Genomic DNA, 27,590 nt, shown 5'->3' on the forward strand with positions numbered 1-27,590 from the left:
CTTAGGAACTCTAGGGGTGTGACTTCGTAGTTAGTGAGACTCAATGTGGAATCAAGTTAGAGTTTTATTACATTATATTTACATATGTTGCTACGGACGATAAATGGCGAAATGTTTTCTCCGAGCGGTGGGGGAGAAGCTGGCGGTGGGATGTGATCGTATGTTGTACGCGGGCGGCGGGCGTCTGCTGGTCTCTTAGAACGGCCTTTAGAAAGCGACGTTCGCTTAATGGGCATTGTCAAAGGTCGTATTGTGTTGGAATATTCTCTCAATGACGGAGAATATTTACTTTAAGAACAAAACTCGTGTTATGCGATTTTTTCTGGTCGTAACGAGGGCTTATGTGTATGGTCCATAGTTTATTTGTTGATGGATGATCATTTTGGTCACAGTAAATTACTACGAGTTTTGAGAATAGGACTCTTTCAGACGTGGCATCTGTGTATAGTCACTACAAATATATTCAAAATATCAATATTTTTTTAAATAATAATATACTCAAATATTATTTTCATTATAATTTAATATTACATTAAACATAATTACATTAGATAATATTTACATATTTGGAATACATAGTGTAATAAATAATTGTTTTAGAAATCTTAAGATATTTAGTTTTCACTTGTGAGCTATAAACACATTTTTTACATTTAGTACAAATGAGGTTACATATTTTAAAAGGTTCTTTATCTTGAGATCTCCATACAGTATATTTTCCCAATTTACTTACTTAAGGTAAGCATTCTCTATTATTGTTCATTATAATTACTGTTACATATCTATTTAATAGTATATGCTATTTTAAAAATATAGTTTGCTTGTGGTGTGCCGCTAAATTATGAATATTTAATAATTCGCTTAACATTTAAATTCGTAGATACGATTTTTTAATATTCATACAAAATTAGCAGATTGGTCAGATCGATCCTGAAAATCAGCCGATGTTTAGCCCTTTCTGATCTGACCTGTTAATATTCACATATATAAATCAACTACGTTAAATACATATGCATACATGACGAAGCAGTTAAAGCATGTTTATAGCTCTTCATAATGTAGAAATAATCTTGCATTGTGGTTGCGCTATGCCGGATGGTTTTGTTGACCATTATTATTAAATGAAGAGATTCTAAACATATATTAAAGGTAGGCCAGCTCAAGGGCTTCGTACCTGTACTTGTGACATCAAAACGAACGAATAATATATAAAATACAGACGTAACAGCTTTTGTGTAATCATAATATTTATAGCATAAATATGAACATAGCTCTTCGTTTTAATTAAAAATGTAAACTTAACACTTTCCACTCGGAAAACGACAATTAACATCGCGTTAGCGTACATCTGTTGCGACGTTAATATGTTTATTTTTTCTCAAACACAACACAATAGAAATCGCCGACTGTTGCATAACGGTCACGTTTTACGACACAGGTGAAATACTAGTAACTAGTAGGTAAAGGCACGTAAATTAGCATATTGTCCACTTCGCGAGGCGCCTCTGGCGTTTTTCATACAATTAATAGTTTTACCATTAGAGTGAAGCATTACGTCTAATGGGACGATTCAATTATTTATATTTTATAATATCATCATCATCCACATTTCAAGAACAACCTGTACTCAGTTGATAAATACATACGTTCGTCTTTCTCTCTCGCACGCCACGTCTACGCATGCCGTCCCTTTTCTTCGCACCTGTTATCGCCCGTGCGCAACCATCGGTCGACGTTCATAAATAATTCATTAATTTTTATTAATATGCATTCGATATTGCGATATAAATGTGTCGGGAGGTCACGTAGTCACATTTTTTTTCTCGCTTATAAAAGCCCGTTTGACATTATGCCAAATTCAACATAGCCTTTTTTGTTTCGCTTCATCCTTGTTGATGGGATGTTTGCGAGCTTTCATTGTTAATAAAGCTCATTTTTATGGGCGCTGTGTTGTGTGAAAAATCGCGTTTTCATCCGCGCGGAGCATATTTTATTGACCCAATTTTCGGTCTTGATAGATGTGCTAGATTTTGTAATATGCGACGGATTGCAGCTAGGGCCGAACCGAAGCAAATCAATATTTCTCAAATATGCTTCAACCCCTTGTAGGTGTATTATTATATTTTATAAAAATAATGACCTGTCACTACATTTTTCTTCGTATGTGACGATATACTTTAAACAGGATATTCTGACATAATTTTTATTATATGATATTTTTTCAGATCTTTCATTCGCTTCTGCACATTTTTTTCAGATGAATGTGTTAAACGGCTCTGTAATCGGGACTAACTAATTAGTTTTTAAATTCTCGAGTCGCATTGCGGTTCGCAGAATATCTAAAAAGTACTTGCATTCAAATGTTGGTTTGTCCGCTTATGTTTTTATTAAAAAAATTATCACATTTTAAAATATGTTTCTATTAATGATGGTGCATAAGCTGTGAAATCTTCCTGTATCTTTTATCCATTGTGTTAAAACTGATTTACACGTACGTAAATCATGGAGTTGAAAAAAATGTTTATTGCGTAATGCTGCAGAGAGGTTGTGCTTTACATACTATACCCTGCGAGCCCTGCTCTCGATGCTGAAGCTTGGGTAATATATGGGTTTGCTTCTTAAAACTGATAATTATATATGCTTATTAGTATTAGTATATATTCATTTAACTCTTTCGTGCCGGTTCACACAGAAACTACGTCAATTTTTTTGCGTGGGGCGGGCGTATTACGCGTCATTCGTTGTACTAATCTTCACTACGTAAAAAATATGTAACATCGAGTTTAGTTTCTATAAACATAATATTAAATTAATTTGAAATATTATAGTAGCATTTACCCTCGTGTATTTTACATTTATTAGGTATTATTTCCAGTATCGGGCGGTAGAGGGAAATTAGCGAATCTCGAAATTAGTGTTCGACTGGTGATAAAAAGGCAAATTAGGAACCAATCGCGTTAGTGTTTTTTCTTGAAAATTATTTATTAAGGAAAATTCTAAATTAAGAATTTTCATTTCAATGTAAATTGCTGATTTTTAAAAACGTTTCAAAGAGTTTTTTTTTATTAAAAATTTAAGTTTTACAAATATTTTGCTGCATATAAAGGGTGGGTCTGTGCCAGATGTTGCATGCTTTCTTGAAAGCTTTTAATAGAAGTCGGTAGTCTTAAAATGTTAAAAAATTGTTTATGATTTTTTCAATTACTCTAATCGGCGTTATCTTTGCTTTGGTAATCTAAAAACTACAATAATAATCAGATAAGATAAAAACGTTCCGCATAAAAAACGGTAGATTGCGAAAATATATTGGGCATTTTTATACCGTTACGTCATAAAATTTACCTATCAGTAAATTAAATCTAATTTTATCAATAATCGAAAGAGGTTTGGTATCTTTATCTTGTTCGAAATAAAAAATGTAAAAAAACAGCAGTTGTTCTTAACAATTTTCTTTACGATTTGGGTATAAATACTGGGGCTTGAAATTCTTGACGCTCTGTAATTGCTCTTTTTTACTATGTTACTTTAATTATACAAATGACCTTTTGTGTATCAATCATAATTCAAACAGCTGGAGATTTGGCAACGCTGTCATTTAGTTACCTGCTAGGCGCAACTTTGTTGGGATTTATATTCTTCCTTTTTTGTTTTTCTGTGTTTGTATTGTATATATATTGACTTTTGAGGTGCATTTATGTTACATTTCAATATAATTGTGAATTTCAAGCGTATGCATACAAAAAATGTTTATAATATAATAAATTATAATACCAGCGTTTCACAAATTATCGTCTGCAATTCCTAAGAAACTCACTAGGTGATTATTATACATTATTTATGTTCTCATATTTAAATAAATATTATCCTAAGTGAATAACAGTTTATGCTAAAAGGATTTGACTTTGCAGCTAAAATGAGCATATATATATAATATTAAATATATATAGAAACAAAATATAAATTTTTGGCTATGATCTATCGTAATGTGCCTCATTCTGTGAGTCTTGGGAGCGTCTCGCCCACTTTCTTTGTCCGCCCGTGTGCCTGTCTGCCTCAAGTGTCACATATTTTATATTGGGTTCGAGGCAGCTCTGGCGAATCATAGACGAGGATGTTGGTAAGGGGATTGCATCGCCTCTTAATACACTAGGCGTTTACGCCTTTGACTTGAATCTTACAACTGGCCACTTTTGGCGATCTTTACCAAGGGGTGAAATAACAATACTTATTTTGCATTGTCTATCCCGAGTCTTTTTATTACAAAATATGTTAGTTTTCAATTTGATTAGCTTCTCGGGACAGATGTGCTGATAGGTGGCTCATAAAATATTAACAATTATTAGCGCAATTACTTAGACCATTATTATTACTATCACCCATTATTTGTCTTACTTTAGAGACGTGTTTGTATTTATTTTTATTTATTTGAAATGCTCGTTAGATTGAAATGAAATTAATTGTTAATGCGGTTGGAACCCCTACAGTTTCTAAGAAGTTTTTCGCTGGACCAAAAAAATTATGATGTCTCTTACAAACGAAATACCAGTACTATAAAAGTTTTGCTGATACAAGTATTTAAAAAAAATTTTCGCGGCTAGGTTGCAGTAGCTTTAGAATGAAATCTAGTTAAACCGTGGAGTACACACATTGTAGCACATCGGGGTATTTAGTATTTCATTTTTTCAACTCCAGGCTTCGGTTGTGCAACAACCCCATACTAAAAATCATTTGCTATGTATGAATATGTTCGTTATATGCAAATGTTGTGTGATTATGATTAGACCGCAATCTATATAATGTGCAAGTTATCGTTGCTTTCATCTATATTGTTAATTATTAATAATTATTTTTATCGCACATTCAATGTATGTTTTGTGAACACAAAGACACAATCGTGTTCTGATTGACACGTGGAATTCCAGCAGACACACATCGCATTCATTCATCCATCTCGTACATAAATGTCAGCGGCTCGCGTGCCGACCGTTTGCGACGCCTTCTCTCTCACGGAACAATCTCCGTACTTTTTTGCCATTCAGTTACCTACACGCTCTCGCGTCTGTCGCTCGCGCCGGGCGCGCGCGCTCCCTTCGTGTTTTTCTTGTGCGTGTGACGAAAAATCCCGAAAACGAACAGTTTTATTTATTTATGTGAATCGCATGGACTAGTGACGTTTTTGTTCCAAAAAACTGTGACAAATTTTGGTTCGAAGTCAGCTGAATCAAATAATATCTTTTGGTGTTGCTGCTTGTGTTTTTTTTTACATATATGGTATATAACAATAATATAATGTAGCAGGTTTGGTTTGATATGATTGTGTGTGTCTATTATCTTTAAGTGAGAAATATATAATCTTTAAAAACGAGCATAACGTATTTGATCTAATCTTGAGCATATCTACATTTCAATTTTTACCACTCGGATTTATTTATATAAATTAATACCTATTGCATAAAGGTAACCCCGAACATGCGACACAGTAAATCACGTATACGATTAACCTTCGAGTTAATTTATGCAAAGTTATTGCATATCATTGTTGTCACGTTAGATTCTTAATGGAACGAAAATTTAGAAAAACAATAATATAATTAAAATCCCTTTTTCTATGAATATATAATTATAGAATAATAAGTAGTAGAACATAGACTACGTAGTAGAAGGATACAAGTGACGTGTGTAGTGAATTTTTCACATCTTGACATTGTTTTTGGCGCTACTACTTTTCTGAATTGTTCTTATAATTGTATTAGTTTATATTTGAACCATTCTTGTTGTTTAGATCACAATTATTTATATTTTTCTTATTGTTGACTCGAAAAAACGGACTGTTTTTTTGCTAGTTTAATCATATTATTACTGTTGACAAAATAAAATTGATGTGCCGCTCTCAAAGTTTGCACTAGTTTACTATCTATAGAGTCGTAAAAAGTCGATAAGGTCAGAGCATTCACGACTGTCTGTGTATAAAATATACATTTTTCACTTTACGATTGTCATTATTTTGGTTTCCTCTTTCAGCTATCGTTTTTATATGTGTTTTTTTACAAGTCACGATTGATATAGTTTTTATATCAGTGCGAAGCGAACCATTGTTGCAAACTGTGCCAAATTTTCACCGCTGATTGTTCGATCTGCACACTTTTCCTATGTGTTATATTTTTTTGATCTACAAATCGACGTGTTCTGTCTATATATCAGGTGGTTGTAATTGATCTTGGCACGGATCGCGTGCGTGTTTGTCTCTTGAGGAAGTCGACGAACCGTTATAAGGCCGTTTGCCAAAACGTCTTCTTCTCTGGTTCAGTGGTGCTGCGAAAAAACTCATACAGTTATCTAAAACCGATTTGCGATCTATAAAACGCTGTCGGTCTAGAATGGACCGAAAGTGAAAGCCCATGTGCCGGACACTTGATCTAGTGAGGCGTTGCTGTTTTAGGTCGTGATAGGTCAATTTACGTGGCATTATTCTCCGCGGAGAATATTCTGCCACTTCCAAGATCGCTGCGCAGAATTGTACTGTATCAACATGTAGTCGTCCGCTATTGAGAGGATGAGGTCATTTGGATTATGGATTATGGCAAAGGTGTAGGACGACTCGGCTCATGTAGAGATGCGCATTTTTATCGATTGCCTACTTGTGCACACATACATACCATTCTGTGTGCCTTAGGAATGTTATGGTGTACCTTGGACAGACTCCATTGAACCTTTGGAGAAAAGGCTGGATCCAATTACACGGTGCACTTTGGAAGGGAGCGTAACTCGATGATAAAGCATTTATCTTGTGTTTGACAATGCTAAAGTTTCGAACTCAAGCTTAGTCTTCATCTTAAAATGGAACACAACTTCAAATTTCTTATGTTATATAGACCCATAATTATTTAATAAATGCTATTAATTAACAGGTTTCAATTTTACGTGTCGTTAAATGTTCGAAAAAAATATAAAATCGCGGCTCTTCAAAGTTTATCGTGGAAGGTTTGAGGCGTTTTACTCTAGCTTCTAATTAATTTAAACGTTATAAAATAATTATAATTATAACGATCTATTTCGGGTAAAGATCGATATTATCAGTGTCTTGACGGACCGTAAGGTACGGAGTGTACCCGGATTATTTATAACAATGTTCACACGCGGTGAAATATATTATATAAATACATGCTCGAATTATTCGAATGATTATTAGAAAACGAATGTAATATTCAAAACGGGCTCAAGTTTTGTTATTTATAATTATTTTGGTGACAATTGAAAATATACATTTTTTTTATGAAATTATTAAAATATATAATTTTTTGCGTAATGTTAGGGAGAAGCATAGTCCGTACGTTTTTGTATGGTAACCAGAGGCCGGAGGTTCGAGACACAGCAGCGACTCGAATTTTTATTTATAAAAATACACGTACATCGTGACCTAGGTTTCGAAAATGTCGCCAGTGTTAAAAAACGTTTTGCCGCTAAACATGAAACAGCACGTCAACATCTAGGTAGCAAATTCCTCAATGTGGACAAATTACTAAGCCATTCGAACTGGTCTTTATCTTTACTGAAACTAATGTACTATTGGTGATTGTATAGTATAGAACAGAAATTTTTGGATGCCAATGGGTGAACATAGTATTTAAACATATTATAATATTATTCATTTTAAGATATGATTTTAAATAGCTTGAGAAATAATATCCAGACATAATGGACGTATGAGCTGCCAGTAAAAAACAGATTTTAGCTGATACTTGCAGTTTTTTAAAAAATGTGCTACGTCAAACAAGAACGAAATAAAAACTGTGTTTAGGAAAGGTGAGATAAGGGGTGATTCATTTATAGAATTTCAAATTTTCTTTTAAAACCGTTATTATTATTAGTTATTTTAGAGATGAGATTCTGATATTTATCATGTTTTTACTCGAAAAGAGCCATTATTAAGTAATTTTCGTTCAAAGAGTTTTGACGTTTAGTCTAGATATATTGAGCACATGACTATCACTTGCATTTTTTCAAAATTACATATTCGGGCTACTTGTAAATGCCTCACAATAAAATTCATAGGCGTCACAAAGCCTGTTGTAATGCGAATTACATGTGTTGAATTTTTGTTTAGTTAGTTAAGTTGATAATAATTTATAATTTAAATATTCAAGTAATTTTTACTTAGAATATTTAACGTTTAAACAAAAAAAAAATATGTGGTTATTTTTAAATTCTTCCATTCTCTTAACATGAAGTCCATCTACGTACAATTTTTTTTCTGAATGCAAAAAAAATAATGAAATGACGTATTTTGCAGCTGAAATAAAAACTATTTGTAGGAAAGGTAAGATTAGGGGTGACTCATTTAATTAAAAAAAATGTTAAATAACATATGATATCATATGTATCAAAATGTTGAAAAGAAACTGGCATTTTTTAGTGTTTATGTTTTTTGTAAATATTTATTGAAAATTAGCACATGCATTTTTTCTTTCAATGTTGTGTTAGCTCACAATATAAATCCAATATTTTTATATTTACAATCATATAATAGATACTTACAATGATCCTTGAGATATAGATTCAAATTCCATCATCTATATGGAATGTTGTTTCATTGATTCGAAACATATTTTTCGATTGCCGATTTTTTGCAATACCGTCCTTTTTTAATTAAAAATTAGCATAACCAAATAAATTTTAATTAAAACAAAAATATTTCAGAATAGAAAGTATTCCCATATCAATTTGATTTTAGGTTTTGTATTCACAGTAGCTAATTATATTTTTTCTGTGCTTTTCAAAAAAATCTAAATATATCGCACGATCGCCATAATTCAATTAGCGAATCTCACGCTGCACCAAGGTCGCTTTTTGACACACAATGTTTGCCAAGAGATTTTTTTTATATCATTGTTATCTCTACAAGTCATTTAGCGTCGCTGGTTTTTTCTTAATACGCCTTGTTTGCATTTTAGAAAATTTGACGTTATGTCATCTCCGAAATGGACATAGGAGGCGTATGTGTACATTAGATGACTTGTACACTGAACAATTTTTCACAACAGAGTCGTAAATAAGCCACGAGGAAGCTCATTAATATATATTGTAGTATATATGATTTGGAAGATTCGATTATAGTCTTTTTTGAATATCTTAGCTATGGTATATTTGTAAATCAATACATGTGTATCATATATTATTGACGCTGAAACTTGTGCTCCTTATGTGGAAGCAAACGATATGCGAATTCACAATAGATAATACTCAAACGTATCCAGTTCCATATGTGTCCTAATGTCTGCCACACACAACGATAATCGCAAACGAAAGCTTCATAATATACTCACTTGGTTTTCTATGTTTGCTCCATAAATTACACTCCTTCGTACGTATATATATATATATATATATATATATATATCCGAAAAAGAGATCAATGCGTGGAGGGCGTCTTTGTGTTATATATAGTTTGTCGAAAGAAGACATAAATAATATTAATGTACTGTGAGGTCTATAAAGTACGCCTTCAGTTCTAGGGCCTCCGGGAGATTCCAAATTTATGCTTTATCCATCTCGCCGATTTTATTACGACGCATTTTGGATCAATTTCCAAAAAAATCTCACACAATGCGTCGGTGGCTCGAAGATCTTTCGACACTTTACCGCTTTGACCCTTACCCGACGAAGTCCGCGCTCAGAGGTCGTGCCTTTTGCGTTTTATTGTGTGTAGATTTGCATTCGAAAAACCCACCCACTCCGGTGACCTTATAAAGACGCGGAATTTGTTGTGCGAGACACAGGTGCGAAGGAAATGTCGCATTTTTTATATCAAGAGTCAAAGAAGTTTCACACGTTGTTTTGATATTTGACGCAGAAGACAGCATAATGCCGGTTCTTCTCTATTCTTGTGGGAATAGGAAATTTCTCTGGTCGGCTCTGTATGTGTGAAATCGTTATCTAATTATCTGTCGTTTTTCTTTTTCTATTTAGGAAATTCGTCTTGCAGATCCGTGTTTCTCTTCCGGCGTTGATGCTATTGTTATAAACGATACTATTATCCATATTCTGTGAAGTAGTGCCTTTCATATCATGTCCATCGAATCCTGTATAATATATTTACTAAATCCAATTCGACAAGGTCATTATGGACCAATGAAATCAATCGGTTTTTCCACCTTTGTGTTATGTTAGCGCGCAAGGTCAGCAATGATCAGAAATGGAGCGATTGATTTATTCGCATGCTTCAGTTGGTAAATTATTGGATTTATCTATGAATTTCAGTATTGCATTAGTGCATGAGGAAATTGTGTATAACTTGCATGTGAGTGGGTGGTTTGTGTTGTAATATTGTTTATAGTTATAATAAGTATAGAGTAGATTCAGCAGCATCAACGGTTTAAAATGTAGACTTACCAGTTTGTCCCGGTCGGTTGAATTTAAGGGACTAGGTAAATCTATGTATATATGAGCCGGTTATCATGAAAGTGGAATAAGTCATATATAACATATTTTGTTACTATATCAAAAAATTGAAATTATAATTCTAATTTTAATTATCATGTAAAATAATTGTATGTTTGATACATTAAATGACTTATTTCACTATCATAATAAATAACTGAAGAAATAATAAATAAAAAACATATGTTTAAAATATTTTTTTATGAATTAAAGGGTACGTAAATTAACATAACAAAAAATATGTTATATTAATTTTATAAAAAAATATTCAGACCCTCTAAATTTAAAAATATATAAAAAAATTTAATATTAGAAAGATGTTAAAATAAATTATTAAAAAATACTAATACAAAAAAAGTAGTGAAAGCAATTAAAGCAATTAGACGTTGAGAAACACTGATTTTTTACTAGAATTTATTAATAAATTAATAAAAATTTTTTTGATTAACTCACTACTCAAAGGGTTAAGAATAATAATATTTTAGACCCTCCACTTGTTTGAAATTTTGTTGTGCTTGTGACCCGTAGACAGACGTTTTTATATCGTCAACGTAGTTAAAGTGAAATTTTTTATGGGACTTGCGCTTATGCTTCTGACTTGTTACAGGTTTGAATAAAACACATAATTGTATAAAACAATGGTTTTATTTATGCATGTGGGTATACATATGTTTTTAATGTTACAATACAAGTGTTTACAAAGTGCTTACAAAGAATTTCTATGTTTTAATCTGTATTCAAAATTAAAAGCCGTTAGTAATCCTCATAATGTGTTTATTTTCTGTGTTATTTAATGTGAGACTGAGAGAGCATGCGATTTGCATCGCGTCGCTTGGCACTCTATCTGGCGGTTATTAGAACTGTTAAAATATTTTTCCTATGACCAGTGGAATAATCGGTGACTAATTTTTATAAGATCTAGGTTCGAATCCCATATGAACATTTGTGTTTTTCAATTTTTATCGTTTCAGGGAGAACAAAATTAGTGATAATTATATTATTTTAATTCCGATTAGGTTTTCTTAGATTTTTCTAATCTCAATGGTGAATATCATGATTATTAATTCAAATTGTATATATTAGCTTTTTTGCTGATGTAGATATAAGGGCTGCAATCACTGAGGGACTCGTTTGTGCCTTCTATGATGGTTTGACTGGCTAAGGGAAAAGTAGCATTTATGTTGTGCGCATGTAAGCTGCAACTATCCTGAGATAGTGGATCGAATTATTACTTTTTTCTGGTACGGGAGGGAAGGCGATTCCTCAGAAACCAAACTTTAGATTTGGATGACCCACATAATGAGTCACCCCTTATCTTGTTTTTCCCGGATTTTGGTTTATTTTTGTTTTGCGTGCCATATGTAGTCGCCACATAATGTATTTAGTGATTTTATGATTGACATTTATTATCAATATATTTAATCCTAAATATTTCATTGTTTTAACAAATTTTATAAACCATTCAATGAGCTACTGTGTATACATATATAGACGGCTTAAAAGTTCTAGAATAAACTTTCTGAATAAAAATCAATAATAAAATACAAATATAATGAGTCACTCCTTATCTTGACTTACCCAGAATTTTGGTTTATTTTTGTTTTGCGTGCCATATGTAGTCGTCACATAATATATTTAGTGATCTTATGATTGATATTTATTATCAATATATTTAATCCTACGTATTTCATTGTTTTAACTAATTTTATAAACTAAACTAGAGATTGTGCCATTCAATGAGCTATTATGTATACATATATATACGCCTTAAAAGTTCTAGAGTAAACTTCCTAAATAAAAGTCAATAATAAAATATAAATAAGTTTGTGGTTTTACTTGACATTTAACAGTATATATTTCTGAAGATAAATGTAGCTTTTCGCTGTGAGTAAATTATACGGTACAATGCATGTCAAATTACAATATTATTTTATTTGTAATTATATACTGAGCATATTGATTTCAACACAAAAATATTTTTTTGGTTTAAAAACGTTAAAAAAGTACTTGACATTTTGCAAAGATATACATTTTTCCGAAAATAGACGATATCTAAAAAAAAAAACTACCGCTTAAATGCACTTATTACATGTAAATATAGTATCTTAAATTGTGGCAAAAATTTCGTTATGCAGTGTAATTAGGTAATATAATATATTAAAATAAACTTTGTTATCAAGCATATTTTGAAAATTGTGAAATTTCTCGCTGCATGATCATTAGAAACACTTCCTTCACATAATAAGCTATAAAATGTATCATTGTGCGATCTAATATTAAAATGTTTTATTTGCTTTTAATATTTTTTGTGTCTCGGTTTGAAGAAAAATAATGAGGTTAGTCTGGTTGTATAAATTATTTTTAAATCGCAGCAATTTAAAAAATGGCCGTACAATTTGTGCTATAATTCTGACTAATACTCTTGATGAATGAAACGCCAATTTTCCTTTCGGTTCTTTAATCAATCCTGAGAATTCAGGGTGGAGCGAGACTTTATTTTTATACGCTACATTTTAATTTGGCCCATTGGAAAACGTAGCTATTCTCTGATGCTGTGTTTGGTATATATTCGGTGGAGATTCGGCACTGATCTTCCTTTTTTGTTAAAGATTTTGAGTACGATTGTCGTTAATGGACGTCTGATCGGATACGCATGATTGTATGTTTGTTACGGTGACTGGATTATTGCTCACAGAAAAAATGTTACTTTTAATTCTAACTGCCTTATATTTTTCTCTATTTTTTAGTAAAAATTTGGGTAGTGTAGGTGTATTTTACCAATTTATTTAGATTAATTATTTTTAAAACGTGTTATTTATACAGACTTTATTTATTTTTATATGTATTGACATATTCTTAAATGTACTTATATGTGTATATTAATCATCTATGATCTGCATTTTTGCTGTTTGAAATTTACGCTGTTCGCAATAATCACCAAACCGTTTGTTATGTATACCATAAACTCTAATTCTTAATAAATCCGAGAGACATAAATCGATTATTTTAACAATGATTGTATCTGGTCCCAAAAAAATGTAAGTATTTTATCCATCACTGATCTGCTCGTTCTCAAAGATAAGACTTCCATTGTTCCAAACGTTGTCTCCGTGCTGCTTTATAGTGCCCGAAACTTTTCAATCAACAAATTGACATCTTTCTAATTTTCTTTTTGTGCAATTACTGTTTTTCCACATATTACAGTGGATAATTTTCATTTCGGCTAAACACCGGAAAGTTTCGCGTGCGTCGAATTGCTATGACTCATTCATAATAACAGTCGGGGTTGAAGAGCTAGTCACGACCGTAGTAAACCCATTTGCCTTTGCATTGTAATCTAATATTATGTAAACACGTATATAAATATTAATATATTTTTATAGTCGTTGGTTAACGCACCCAAAATCATACACACATCCATGACTCGTTAATGGCGCGCCGGTTAAAGAACTTCCGTTCAAAGTTACAGTTAACCGAATCGGTTCTTTGTCAAGGACCGGCTCGGTCGATTACCCTGATGGCTTTCCTACTAGAAAATTACGTATCCGTACTTTTGCTGCGTGTTTGCACTGTGTTTTTATACGGTTTAAAATAATTAATTTGGTTTCGGTGGGGTTATTATTAACATAGTGGGTGCGATATTCGGCCGAACGCCAGACCGATCCAATTTGTTCAAGTTTTGGGATAATAATGCTAATGGGGTATGCGAGAGCACAACCCTTGGGTTCTCTCTTTGTTTTAATTTGTTCGATTATTCATAAGCAAAGTAATTATAATAGTATAAAAGCTGCTTGTTATTAGGCTAAAAAGCCAGTCACGTTATTTATTGTATGATCTGTTATAGTCGGAAATAGTACAATATATTTTTCAACCACTGTCTTGATTAAGTAAATCTGATTGTTTATTCTTTCCAAGTGTAATATCCATTTACATTGTAACGCCTGTATAAATTAGATTACCCGTTTCAGTTATCTGATGGGTGTAGCTTACAAAGAAAAGTTCAAAGTTGTGCTGATTTTTCACATTGGTATCTGGACGGTTCACAAAATATTGCTGAATATTTTTCGCCTTCTTTTTGTTCTTGGTCTTCAGTACTGACCATCAAAGAAACTGAGCGTTCAGATTTTAAATAAGGCTTTAAAAGTATTGCAAAGTCAGTCTCGCTGCTCCTCTAAAACGCATTTTTAATCTAATTCTCAAGACATCATCATTTCCTGATCTATGGAAATGCACAAAAGTCATCCCTATTCATAAAAAGGGTGACAAATTGTGTGACACAAGTAAAGCAATTAGTTTTAGGATTAGTTATCGAATAAGATGATGATTTATTTAGCCAATTAAAAGCTCAGTTCGTTGCACACAAATTTGTAATTTATACTGACGTACATACATATGTATGTATAATCGTATCGTGTGTATGTGCAAGTGTCGTCCTTAGGTAACTTCGCTAAATGATTTCGAAGTAACACGTGTAACATCGCCTATGGCACTTGAGTGAAATTTTAACTTACAAAGTGACATTTTGTGGGTGACCGTTCGATAATTATAAATATTAATGATTATTTAATGCGAAGCAGTGAGCATTTTATGTTGTGGTAATAGATAGAAAATCTGCGTGGCTATTGTGCGAAATTCTTAGGTGTTCCAAAATGTCGACTTCGCTAATGTTTTATTTAATGAAATACATTAGGTTTTATTATTTTATATTACAATTTTTTAATTAATTCAAAAATAAAAATACAGCAGACCCCCCAATAACACGGTAAAGTGGGGACGTGGGATTTGGGTGCCCGTTACTTTCTGTGTGAGCGAGCGAAAGGGAGGGTATATTTCCACACGCGCCTAATTTAATTCATTTAATAAGTATTTTCTAGTTCCCCCAACAGCTAAAACCTTTATAATTAGAAGGAAGAATAAATGGCTTATTTTAAATATTTTTACCTAAAGATTAAGGTTGTTTTTATTGACTGATTCATTAGATTAGTAGATTAGTTCGGTTACGCAAAATATTTTTGGATACTTGTATTTTATGTTTTTCATTGTTGGTATTTGTAGGCTATTATGATTAGTTGGATGTTTTAAGACTAGTTTAAAAATGTGCAATATGTATTATTTTAATGGCTTTATTTTATGACCTACAATTTAGAAAAAAAGTATTGCAAATGTTACTCCACACCGAGCAAGCATATGTTGAAATGCTTTTTAATGAATTGTTTGTGTATTAAAAATATTTTTTGTAGTAAGTAAATCTCGTTCTAAAGGCCGCAATGGCAGCAAGCTCTTTAAAGCGAAGTTTTATAGTTTTTTTTAGTTTAAGTAGCTATGCTGTTTACATTAGAGAGGTGGTGTAATGTATGTCCACGTATCGTCTGTTTTGTTCTGTTGATTTTAATTTTCCATCACTCGATGGCCATTGTTTGAACTCTCATATAAGCATCTAGCAAGTCCACTAATTTTGCCGCAACGACCGTGGGTGGTCCCTACAGTAATATTGCTTCTAAAATAAATTTTGAAGACTAATGAAAAAATAAATAATTCCGCATTGCAGTTATACTATGACGGTTGGATATATACAATGTATTTAAACAATATTATTATACATAACAACACGTAGCGCGCGATCTCCCACACTCCCACCATTTAATCTCACGAATTTGAGTTGGCCATTAATATTCTTAACCTACATAATATATTAAATTTTAAATGTAAGTAATTATAATTTGTTTAGTTTTATTTTAAAATTTAAATAACTATACATTATTTATATGTAATTAATTTAAAGGTTCTCGCAATTATTTATTTTAACCATAATTTACATTTTATGAGCAAGAGATGGATTAATATAAACGAAGTTTAATTAAAACCATTGCTTTATCTAAAATTAATACGAAATTATTTTATTCGCTTAGCTTTCAAATCAACATCCAGTTATTTTAGCTATCGATTAAAAATTAAATATGATAGTATTGATATAACTTTGCTGATTTACTTAGTGGTTTTTTAATGTTTAAGATAGCCAAGGACGCTTCTCAAAGTGTTAATTTTTAAATTACGCACGACACCTATCATTGATTTTACGAGCATTTGCGAAACTACGTTTTATTCATTCGCACATATACATATTTTTTTGGTAAAAACGCTTACATGCTACGTATGTATATACCTATAAACCTTGCGTGGGTTAGATGTTTCACAACGCATACATACATACATGCGTTAACGTCCTCGCCAAGTGTTTTCAATGTAAATTTGGCAATACGTGCGCAAAACAAGACTCGCTCATGAGATAAGATAAGCGATAATTACCGACGCAAACTTTGCGTTGTACTTTTTTGTGCCTTACTTTCTAAGGTCGTTAGATCCTATGTGGATGGTGTGTGTATCGTACACGGGTTTTTGAAAGTGAAAGAGCGATTGCCTCGGGTTCTGTTACTTTCTACGCAGAGAAAGGGTTGCTGCTGCGCTCATCTCGTTCTGTTTTTTGATTTGGACACAGACGCGGAGACTGTCCGTTATAAAAACCGGTACGCCTTATACGTTTTACAAACGAACTTGAACTTGAGAGTTCAGGGAATACCAATTGAGAAAATGTATAGTGAAAAAATCACGTAACCGGTCTCGGTTTAAAGCTATGCATGCATTCGGTGTCGTCATTGGTATTAATTGGTATGGATGCATAATGCTTAGATTCTTGGAGTAATAATGGTAGGTCATTGAGTGCTCATTTTGTAGATGACGGGATATTGCTAATTCATTCACGTTATTAGAAAAAAACTCAAGGTCCTGAACGGTGCCATAAAATACTATTATTCACATATAATGTTTAAGGCATGGTCATTTAAGCTGTTAATGTCATCAAAATGTGTGAAATTTGAATGGTTGTTTCTTTTAAAGTAGCCTAATTGATCTAAAATAGTGATGTCTATGTATGGGGCTGTAAGGTTAGTCTTGAAAAGTGGCTTAGAATGATGCATATGTTAAAAACTATAAAATTCGTATTGTGGGGGCTGATTTATTTGATTGGCCACGAGTTGTGGTGGCACACTGGCAATAATTTGACGTGGCGGCGGCGAGAGCAAACACATCCTTTGGTGACCACGACCAGCGGGCGCCTCGTTCGCTGATCTAATATAATTAAAAATATTAAACAACATGTAACTATATATAAATTCAGCGACCCAATTTGTGTTTAATAATCACTCATTTTGGTTAGTAGCTATAAGCACCATAGACCAGTGGTAAATGTCGGTGACTAATACCTGGGCTCAAATCACATATTGTCCTTAATATTTTTTTATATTTATATCGTTTCAGGAAGATCGTAATTTGTGATTATTATATATTTATAATTTAATGAATATTGTGATTAGGCATTCTGGTTTCTTGATGTTTATCATTTCTGGAGAAATGAGAATACTCATTTTCAGTTCTCGATTTTCTCGAGAAATTTTGATAAACAATAAAATAAAATGCACGTGAATATAATAACACAGTATATTTTTGTAGATATCTTTGTAAATGTAAAATATCTTGTCTGTAATTATTTTTGAATTATTGCTTTGCTAAAATTTAGCCATTTAAATTATTTTATTCATACTAATTAAAATATTAAAGAACTTAAGGAATAGTAAAACATTTATCATTTGTAGGAAAATATAACAATTTTTTTTAAAATAACTATTTAAAAAGTACATGACATTCAAAGTCTGCCATATTTTGCCATACATTGACGGATTGTCGACACCACCCCTCAGAAAATTTAAGGCAACGCTTCCGATTGCTGCTATTAATCAAGGAGGCTCACTCTTGTAGTGATGAAATCATTTTTAGCTATTGCAGCATTGGCCGAACATTGGGTGTCAAGTTTCGTTTAAAAATAAATTTATTTTTATTACCTAAATATATTTTTATAGGTTACGTTTTAGTTAAAAATGGTCGCTAGTTAAAATTTAACAATACCTACTATTATACAAGTTTAGACAGGCTTCGCGTGACGTCATCAAACAGAGGGTTAATAAACGCCTAAAAGCAGTTTTAGTACCGTTATTTTTTATTATAAAAAAAATTTTTATTTATGCTTATTTATAAAGTAACTATTAGAATTTATAATATTTAAATAAATAATACAATTCTAGGTTATTTGTAAATGCATACGTATACTATGAGAAAACTGCTTTACGATTTCTTTATTTGGTAAGAGTTTAATTATGCATTGATATAAAACATTTAAGCTATAGATTATCCTTAAATATGATTATATACATACTTAGGTGGAGGAAAAAGCTTGTTTTGTTAATGTGGCAAATATAAACACGTATACGATATTTCAAGGTTTAAAGAGGGAGCAGAAAGTCAATAAATTAATACATATATTGACTTTTTTTTTATCTCTTCCACTATTTCTAAAGTTTATTACCATGCGCGCTGAACTGACGCTTGTAACGTCACGATAAACTGAAGCTGAGATATTTGGCCCTTATATAGATAGTATTAAACTTAGGCGACCTTTTTGGATGGTCGCTAGTTAAAAATAAATAATACCTACCCTTTATCATTAACTTAAATGAACGCTCAAAAATGAATTTATTTATTATGCTTACCTAAATATATTTTCATGGGTTATGGTTTTGTTTAAAATGATCGCTAGTTAAAATTAAACAACACTAACTATTATTAAGGCCACACAGCTCTCGCGTGACGTCATGAAAAAGAGGTTAACTAATCGCTTGATAGCTTTTTTAGTTTTGTTATTTTTTAATATAAAAACGACTATTAAAGAATAGTAAAAAATGCTTATTTATAAAATAACTATTTAAATTTGTAATACAACAAACTTTTCAAAATTATTTTCATGGTATCGAATAGTAAAAACTTTTTTTTGTTTTGTTAAAGAAACAATATTAATTCTTCGGGTTCTTTAAAAAATATATTGATTGATTATTCGTGGATTATTTTAAGGCATTGTCCTCGTTGAGAGTTTCTCTAATGTATTCATTATGGAAATCTGTTTTCGTACAAAAAATCGTTATTGATGTATTATATATATATTTTGGAACATAGCAAAAGGGTTGATGTATTTTTCCCATTACTAATTTTGGATATTGAATTCATGATTTTAATTCGCAAGGCTTAATCTATCATAATATTAAAATCATAATATTATATTTGTAATATGCATATGTATTATAGTAATTACTGAACAATATTGTATTTTTTTTAATCCAGTAGCTTTTCTTTTCATAATTAAATGTAATAAAAACTTGGTGCTGGTTCAGATTGTTATCTATCTTACACTTAATTTTAAAGTACTTGTAATCATGTATCATTATTTTTTTATAACATTAATGCATTTCCTAATATATTTCAATTCACATAATTTGAAGTTGTTAAGTTATCGGTCGTCATTCGAAATAATGAACCATTTAATTTATTTGAACTCTGAACACGACCACCTTGACTACTTTTTATATCACATTAATTCATTAACTAATTACAAAATAAAAAAAAACGCCTCCATTAAATTTAATTTTGATTTATTATGACATGTCATGACGTCCACACGTATTCACCATATTATTTGTTTTCCAACACCGTTCTATCCCACCGCGCTCGCTGGTCAGATGTTCGGAACTGGTTGGACCTCCACAGGAATTCCAACGAAGGTCGACTGGTTTTCGTTGTTTTATCCTTTTGCCCCAACGAAAACCATCTTCTTCGTCCCATCCGGGGGATAGCCGATCAGCCGTATACATCTACAGATCTAAACATCGTAAAGCGATTAGCATACGCATTTGGACCTCCTCGATTGCGCACCTATAAATTTAGTCGGAAAACAATTGTAGATGTAACTGGGTTGGCCGCTGGTTCCGGATCTTGTCCGCATTCGGTCCGGTCGTGACTCCCTCTGAACGATTTGGTCCTCTTTTGGTCATTTGCGGCACTCTCTTTTTTGTTGAACGTGTGTGAACAGATGTTGGCTTCAGTGTTTAGACAATGGAAGTGCACTATTTATTGCGCTTAATTGTAGAGTTAATAGGACTATTGTGAGTCAGATAATTAAGTTGAAAAATAGACACGTGTTAAGGTTTAGTTAACAAATTATAGTATAATTAAATCGTCTATTACTAAAAGTCATACTATCTACTCTAAAGTTATTGAGTTAAACCTAAAGCTTTACAGGAAAAAATACAAGAATTTGTCTTGATGATATTACATAGGTTTTTTATCCCTATTTTTATTTACATTTAAAATAAAATAGATGTATTGAAATGAATACATGCTATACAAGTATTACATTTCATAGATAAATTTGCTCTCATATTATCGCGCTGTTTGCTCGTGTGCAATTTAATGGTAAAAGCTTTGTAGAAATCGTTTCTTGAAGTAATCAGAGACATACATACATAAAAAATAAAAAAAAATATAGAGGTAGAGAGTACAAAATCATCTCGAATGTCCTGTTAAACTCTTGTGATTCACGTCACATAACTGGACATGGTCGACAGTTGAAGGATTGCGCCTATAAGTCGCTTTGGCGTAGTCCTAATTGGTGCGAATTTGGCAAAACTTTCATTGCTTCGAGTTTGAAGCGTAGTGGTAGTTCTGGATGAAGTGTCTAAAGGAAGTCTGCTCAATGCCGATGATTAGGGGGCGGAACCAGACTTTATGTTATTGTCTAATACAGGGTTTCCCAAACTTTTTCAGCGACGGAACACTTGGCAAATCCGAAAATTTTGGCGGAACACTTAGCTTATTTTTTAGGCTGTGTAATTCATAATAAAATAAAAAATGTTATTAAAGAAATGTTATTAAATTTATTTAATAAACAAAAAAATACAAATAAATAAAGCTCCTAATGACTGATGATTTTGGGTTCTTAAATAACATTTTTTTTATATCAGGCACAATTTTTGGTTAGTTAATTTTCATATCTGCCGTGGCGTGGAGTCTATTTCTGTATTTTGTTTTTGTTGCAATATACTTAAAAAATCCCACTTCGCATAAATACGTCGTGGAAAACGGAAGTAAAAAAACCAGACCTTGGGGAACTCTTCAGTCAGACTCGCCCAGAAATCATTTAATGGCTGATATTTTTGTTTCAAATCAGAGTCATTAACTAAATTCTCATAATCCCTTAAGCCCACTGGTTTTACTGTCACGGAAAATATATTCCGAACCCAGGAATCGTCCTTACTAGTTTTCGGAAAATATTCCGAAAGAATTATTTTCAAGTAATATAGGTGTTCTAAAAATACTTGTGAAACTTTTTTATCTACTTGAAAATTCAATTCATTTAAACATTCATATCCAAGACAGGAAAACAATCAAAATTATTAGATTCAACCGATAAAATCTGAAATTGTAATTTTTTATCAAAAGATTCAATTTTATCTATCATATTAAAAATTGTAATACTTTTTGCTTGTAATTATAAGTTAACATCATTTCGCTTTGTAAAAATATCCGATAGATATGCAGATGTATCAACCAGGAAGGATTTGTTAAAAAAATTATAAAATGATGTTGCAAATTATTTTGTGCTTTCAAGAAGACTAATAATTCATTTCGAAGTTCATAAAGTCTTAATAGTACTCTTCCTCTGGATAGCAATCTCACTTCAGTATGTAATAAAAGTGCTTCATGTTCACCACCCATTTCATTGCATAAAATTTTAAATAATCTGGATTGAAGTGGTCTAGATTTTACATAGTTTATCATTTTCACGGCTACTTCATAACATTTTTTAAATTTGTGGAATTTTTTTTAGTCAACAGTGCATGCCTATGCAAAATACAGTGACTGCTAGTAGCATATCTAGTCACATAAATAAAATTCGTATAACAAGCACTAATATCGTGTGATTAATTAACAAAAAAAATATTGTTTAAATAGGATCAAATTTTAAAGTTAAAAAAAACAACACCGACTTATGAAACTTTTCCCTCCAGATTTTATACACATCAATGTTGAATATTTAACACATATTTTCAAGCTTTTTTATCAGATTTATGAACAATTTTTATGTATTAGCAAGACTAACATTTTTTTTAATCTACTCTAAATTTTTGTGAAATATCTATTTAGGCCCCGCGGAACACCTATTTTGGATCCGCGGAACACTGGTGTTCCGCGGAACATAGTTTGGGAAACCATGGTCTAATACATATCAGAATTTGGCATGCATAATATAATAACAGAGTAGCGCAGTCCGTAACATCTCAGACTAGTAACTGTAAAGTTGCGGGTTCGAGCTCCGGCAGGGGTACTAGAATTTTTATTTAAAAAATATCGCTTTTGATAAAAAAAAAACTGGCTCCGTCTGATATCTGTTGATTATAAATTGTATAGCACATAATAATTTATAATTAATAATATAGATGTCACCAATTCCCAGACTTTCAGTTACTACGGAAATTTAAAAAATAAATAAATAGTACTTTAATATATTATTTCTGATTATAAGGAAATATGTGTAAACTTTTATTTTTTGATCTAGCCCTGGATTAGTCTTTAAAAAACCGATTGTGTCCGATCTGGTGTTTTTAATATTAATTTAGGGGGTGTAGCCCTAGGGGTGGTTGATCTTGCGGCCAATGAGACTCTTCGGTGAATTCTATTAAATTGTTTATTAAGTTATAATTACAATTTTGACTATGGACGATTACGGCGTGACGTTTCTCGCGATGAAGGTGTATGTGGCGCAGGTGGTGATGGCCGTAGATGATGCTCAGGGTTCTTAGGCTGCGTGCGGCGAGTGTCAGGTGTGATCTTCAGGTCTGTCGGTGAGGGTGCGTGGCTTGTTCTTCCGGATGGCTGCTGGTAGATCTTGGCTCTCTGGTCGTCTGCGTCGTTGGCTCTGCTCTCTTGTCTCGTGCCTCAGCCGTCTAGTATCTCGGCCGTCTGCCCTCTCCTCGTCGGAGTCCGGGCTTATATCCTTTAAGTGGGTGCACGCTAGCTGACCAATTGCGATTGTGCATCGATCTCCTAACCAATCGCTGCAGTGGCTTCTTAGAATTCGAGAAATCGGATGTTGCGTTTTCTAAAGCTAGTTTTTACTTGGCTCCAGACTTCCGAATTCTTCGGAAAGTGTTTGCATTGTGGTGATTGATTGTGTCCGTTTTGTCACAAAAGGGATTCTCTTAACGACCCGTGTTGTGTGGTCAAAAGAAATCCCTCTTGTGCCATGATGTTTGTAAGATAAAAAAAAATATCAGCCAAACCGATAGCAAACACAATATTTCGGATTTCGCAAACCATAGATTGACGACTTTTTTAAGCTTTCTTTGTAACCTGACAGACATGAGCCTAATGCGTTACAACGGGGTAAATCTATATAAAGGTACTCAAAGACAAATAACTAAGATATGTTTCTAACAGTGTTTTCTCCAGTTTAAAGTAGACAGGCTATTTATTTTTATGCGTGTTATATAATATAATATAAATTTATTATTTTACTAAAATGAGTATAATTCGAATGGATGGATTAATAATATGCATAGTTCAACTTCGTATTATGAATAATGCATTTATGTAATCCGGATATGTCCCGATATAACCGCACAAATCACTAACCGCAGGATTAAAATTCAATCGTCGGACCGTAAAACCCGGAATCGTATTGAAAATCAATATTAGATAGATATATTTTTAGAGACACAAAGCCAGACAATGGCGCACCCACCGTTAAATAAACGATCAGTTTTAATCCATTTTAAATGAGATTTTTGACGTTAAACCATATTTGTTATATGTTACTTCCTCATATATTTTTTCTTCCTCAACCCAATTTGTCTGAATATGCAGCAAGCACACTCTCGAAAACACAGTTCAGAGTTGCCCAATTATTGAACCCTAGAAACTTTTTACGTGTGATTAACCATGATTTGAATAATAATTCGTATGTGCAATCAACAAACTTAGATTGCGCGATATTAGAAAAGTTTCCATAAAAATAAGCAAATAACCCATTCCGGTCACGGTTGCTAGCAGAGGTTAAAACCGTTTTTTTTTAACCACACTCTTTACGACTGTTTACTTTGGTCGGTAGGCGTGCTCGTCGAGCTTTCTCTCACGTGTCTTTATTAAGGGCTCCAGCGCTCCTCAAACCTTTCACGCACGATCGCAATTAAACCGAAGTACGTGATTAATTTCAAACGCATTAGGTATTTTAAAATAGTGTATGTGTATGGCCTGTGCACGATTGTATGCTAATGCACTTTTCCGCATGGATAGTTCACATATCGGCGATCTGGTTATGAGTTGAAATAACACCTTAGTCACTTCCGCAAGGTGTACTGCGTGTGTATAATTTCCGTGCTTTCTCTTTTCAACCGCACATTCACACAACTTTTTGGAGGCTATAGTGCAAAAGGTTAAAGTAATTTGATTGCCAAAGATATTTTGAGCGTGATTTTAATTGCTTTGTATCCGTGATTGTAACTGACCTGAGAGCAATTATCGCTTTGACCACAAATAGTGTAGATTATATGCTATTATAAACGTTGCTCGGATAAATAATTGAATTATTCTGGAGTACCACAGGGATCCAATCTGGCTCCTCTGCTCTTTTTGCTCTTTATCAATGATATACATGCGGCAATTAAGAATTCGGAATATTGATTATATGCCGATGACAAGAAAGTATTTAAATTTCGATTAACTTTTTTTACACAAAGACTTGCAAGTCACTGTGGAGGTAGTCGATAGACAATCGACTACATTTCAGCATCGTTAATGTCATATTTTCTAGATTCCCTTGCCCAGCGGAATTCTCCTACAGTTTTAAATATAAATACGTTCGAGCAGGGATGGAAATGCGCTTCTAGTTTAGTTGTGGGTTTCCTTGTTCTTATTGACGTTTCTGGTCTTTAGCAGAATTTTTGTAACGCAGATTTGTTCCGAAACCAGCTGTTTAAAGAAAATTATATTTATGCAATTACAGTTATTTGCTATTAAAACAAAGTTGATTTTTCTCATCATTTTTGTAACTAAAACACAACGTGGCGTAAGCTACTAGGAATATAAGTTTTGGATTTGGCGAAGGTACTGTTAGTCAGAGAACTTTAATATGCTGATTTAAGATATTCATATTAAAATGATCCTAGTGGAAGACCATTATATGCTGGCGATGAAAACATATTGAGAAATACTGTAGAAGCTAATTCAGACTTTAAGGATTCTGCTTGTTTGGTAAACAGACTTGGAGCGAATCGCTTTATAATAATGCGAGATTTTTAATGCATGTATTAGTCTTCTTTTCATTGTTAATGAATTGTATTTAAAATATGGTATTTGCTTCGTTGTTTGATGTCGATGTTATAGTTAAAAACTAAGATCCACGTTCGTGATGATAGGATCAGGTCTCTATCTACAACTAAGTAGCACGCTAACTGCTTTAGTTTATGCAATTATATATTTATAAACACCTGTAATATAAAATATATAAATCTAGATAATTCGGATTGATTTTGTTATCTGCGAATTGAGCATAGAATATCAAAGCGTTACGGCCTAAAAATCTTATAGTTTATTTTGATTGCGTCAATATCTTACGGGAAATGCTTTTAATGTTTTAAATACACATGGGGAAGGGCAGAGCCCCGGTGTCGGGCCCGCTTAATGCTACGCGTTCACCCCATGCTTCGGCGGAGACTTAACCTGCCGCTCTGTGGCTTGAATCTTTGGTATCTCTGGCATTTAGCAACTATTTCATCGTCAATTTTAATACATTAATAGTATTGTTGACACCTGATTGGATTGCAGTACAAACTCTTTTAATAGAATTTTACGTTTAGGAAAATCTCAGGCTTTGTCCGTCTAGAAAATGTTGCTACAAATGATATCTATCAATGCTGAACGATATATGATTACCAAAGCCTACCTCTATCTTGCATCTTAATTATTTTAAGATCGTAGTAATTGCCATGTTAATTTAAAAAAATCAAATATTGGATTTCTTCAGACATAAACATATCAAACCGATTTTAATTTTTAATTAATGACCTATTCCAATTTGTCAATACTTATAGGATTGTGTAATGTGATTGAGAGTGATTTAGTGTCTTACATCAAATAAATAGATGGCATAAGTGAATTGTGAAACATGTGATCAAAGTGCCTCAAGACGTCAACTACCCATCATCGACCATGTTGATAGCTCCGAAGAACAGCGTGCCGATCATCAAGGACAGTCTGATAACGCCGGCTTACGAGGTAAATAAATCATCATCATAACCAAAAAACACAACGGGCGTGAATAATCAACGGAAGAAATGGCACTTCTATTGTTTCCTAAAAGCGGTGTCATGTCATGCCGTGTCACGCGTGGTCGGTGGGTGTCGTCTCTTCTCTATCTAGACATAAGTTTATGATGACAAGTGCCAGTCGCATGCTTGTTCGGTTTTCTCTGCATAAGCAGCGCTTGTGAGTACGTACATAGGAAAGCAATTAAGTTTGTTCTTTAGTGTTTTGTTCAATAGTGGCATTTGCGACAAAAAAGGAAAAATAAACATGAACGGTGAAAGTCGGTTTTGTGTATAAAATTTTAAATTGCTATATGAAATTATGCTCGTCTCTTAAGATGTTGTGATGAATCGTGCTCTTTGCAAATTTATAAAAATTGTTTTATTCAATCACGGAGATCGTGATGTTGATGCTTTAAATGGAATTGCTTAGAATGATGCTGGGATTATATAAAAATTGATTGAAATTGAAACGTGAAAGTAGCTCTTTAATATTGATATGTAACTGTATTTGTTGTGTTCACACGTTATTTTAATCGTTCAGTGTGTTGTAATACATAAAAATCTTCCTTTATATTTGTTTCGAAAGAGAAGTCTTCAAAAATCAACATCAAAGCCTAGTTTTTAATGTCTGACCACTTTTGTTTTTGTAGAACTTCTTTTACTTATGTTACTGGAATTTTCTTAAATATAATCTATATGCTATTCATATTCATATTACTTCAACCAATTTAATGTTATTTAATTATTAATTATTTAATATAATTTATAAGGTTTTAATTAGGTTATTTTTTAATTCTTGTTCGGATAATATATCATCATGATTAAGTTATGGTTGAATTTTATATATAACCTTACCTTACTTAGTACTAAATATATTTTAACCTAACTTTTAACATTTTTTTATTATAA

At 32.5% G+C, this 27,590-nt stretch overlaps 1 protein-coding gene and 1 long non-coding RNA gene across 2 annotated transcripts in view; both read left to right on the forward strand.

The window, feature by feature from the left end:
- The window catches only part of Wdr62 (WD repeat domain 62), a 154,360-nt gene that overhangs the window by 49,733 nt on the left and 77,037 nt on the right, over positions 1-27,590 (forward strand). The window lies entirely within an intron of this gene.
- Positions 5,114-26,678, forward strand: LOC148229141 (uncharacterized). The gene is made up of 2 exons (XR_015811490.1): positions 5,114-5,240; positions 26,466-26,678. It is a non-coding gene; the product is annotated as an uncharacterized LOC148229141 (long non-coding RNA).

The sequence above is a fragment of the Plectrocnemia conspersa genome, unplaced genomic scaffold (assembly GCF_051122295.1).
Source record: "Plectrocnemia conspersa isolate PC_06_02 unplaced genomic scaffold, ASM5112229v1 ptg000011l, whole genome shotgun sequence".
NCBI lineage: Eukaryota > Metazoa > Arthropoda > Insecta > Trichoptera > Polycentropodidae > Plectrocnemia > Plectrocnemia conspersa.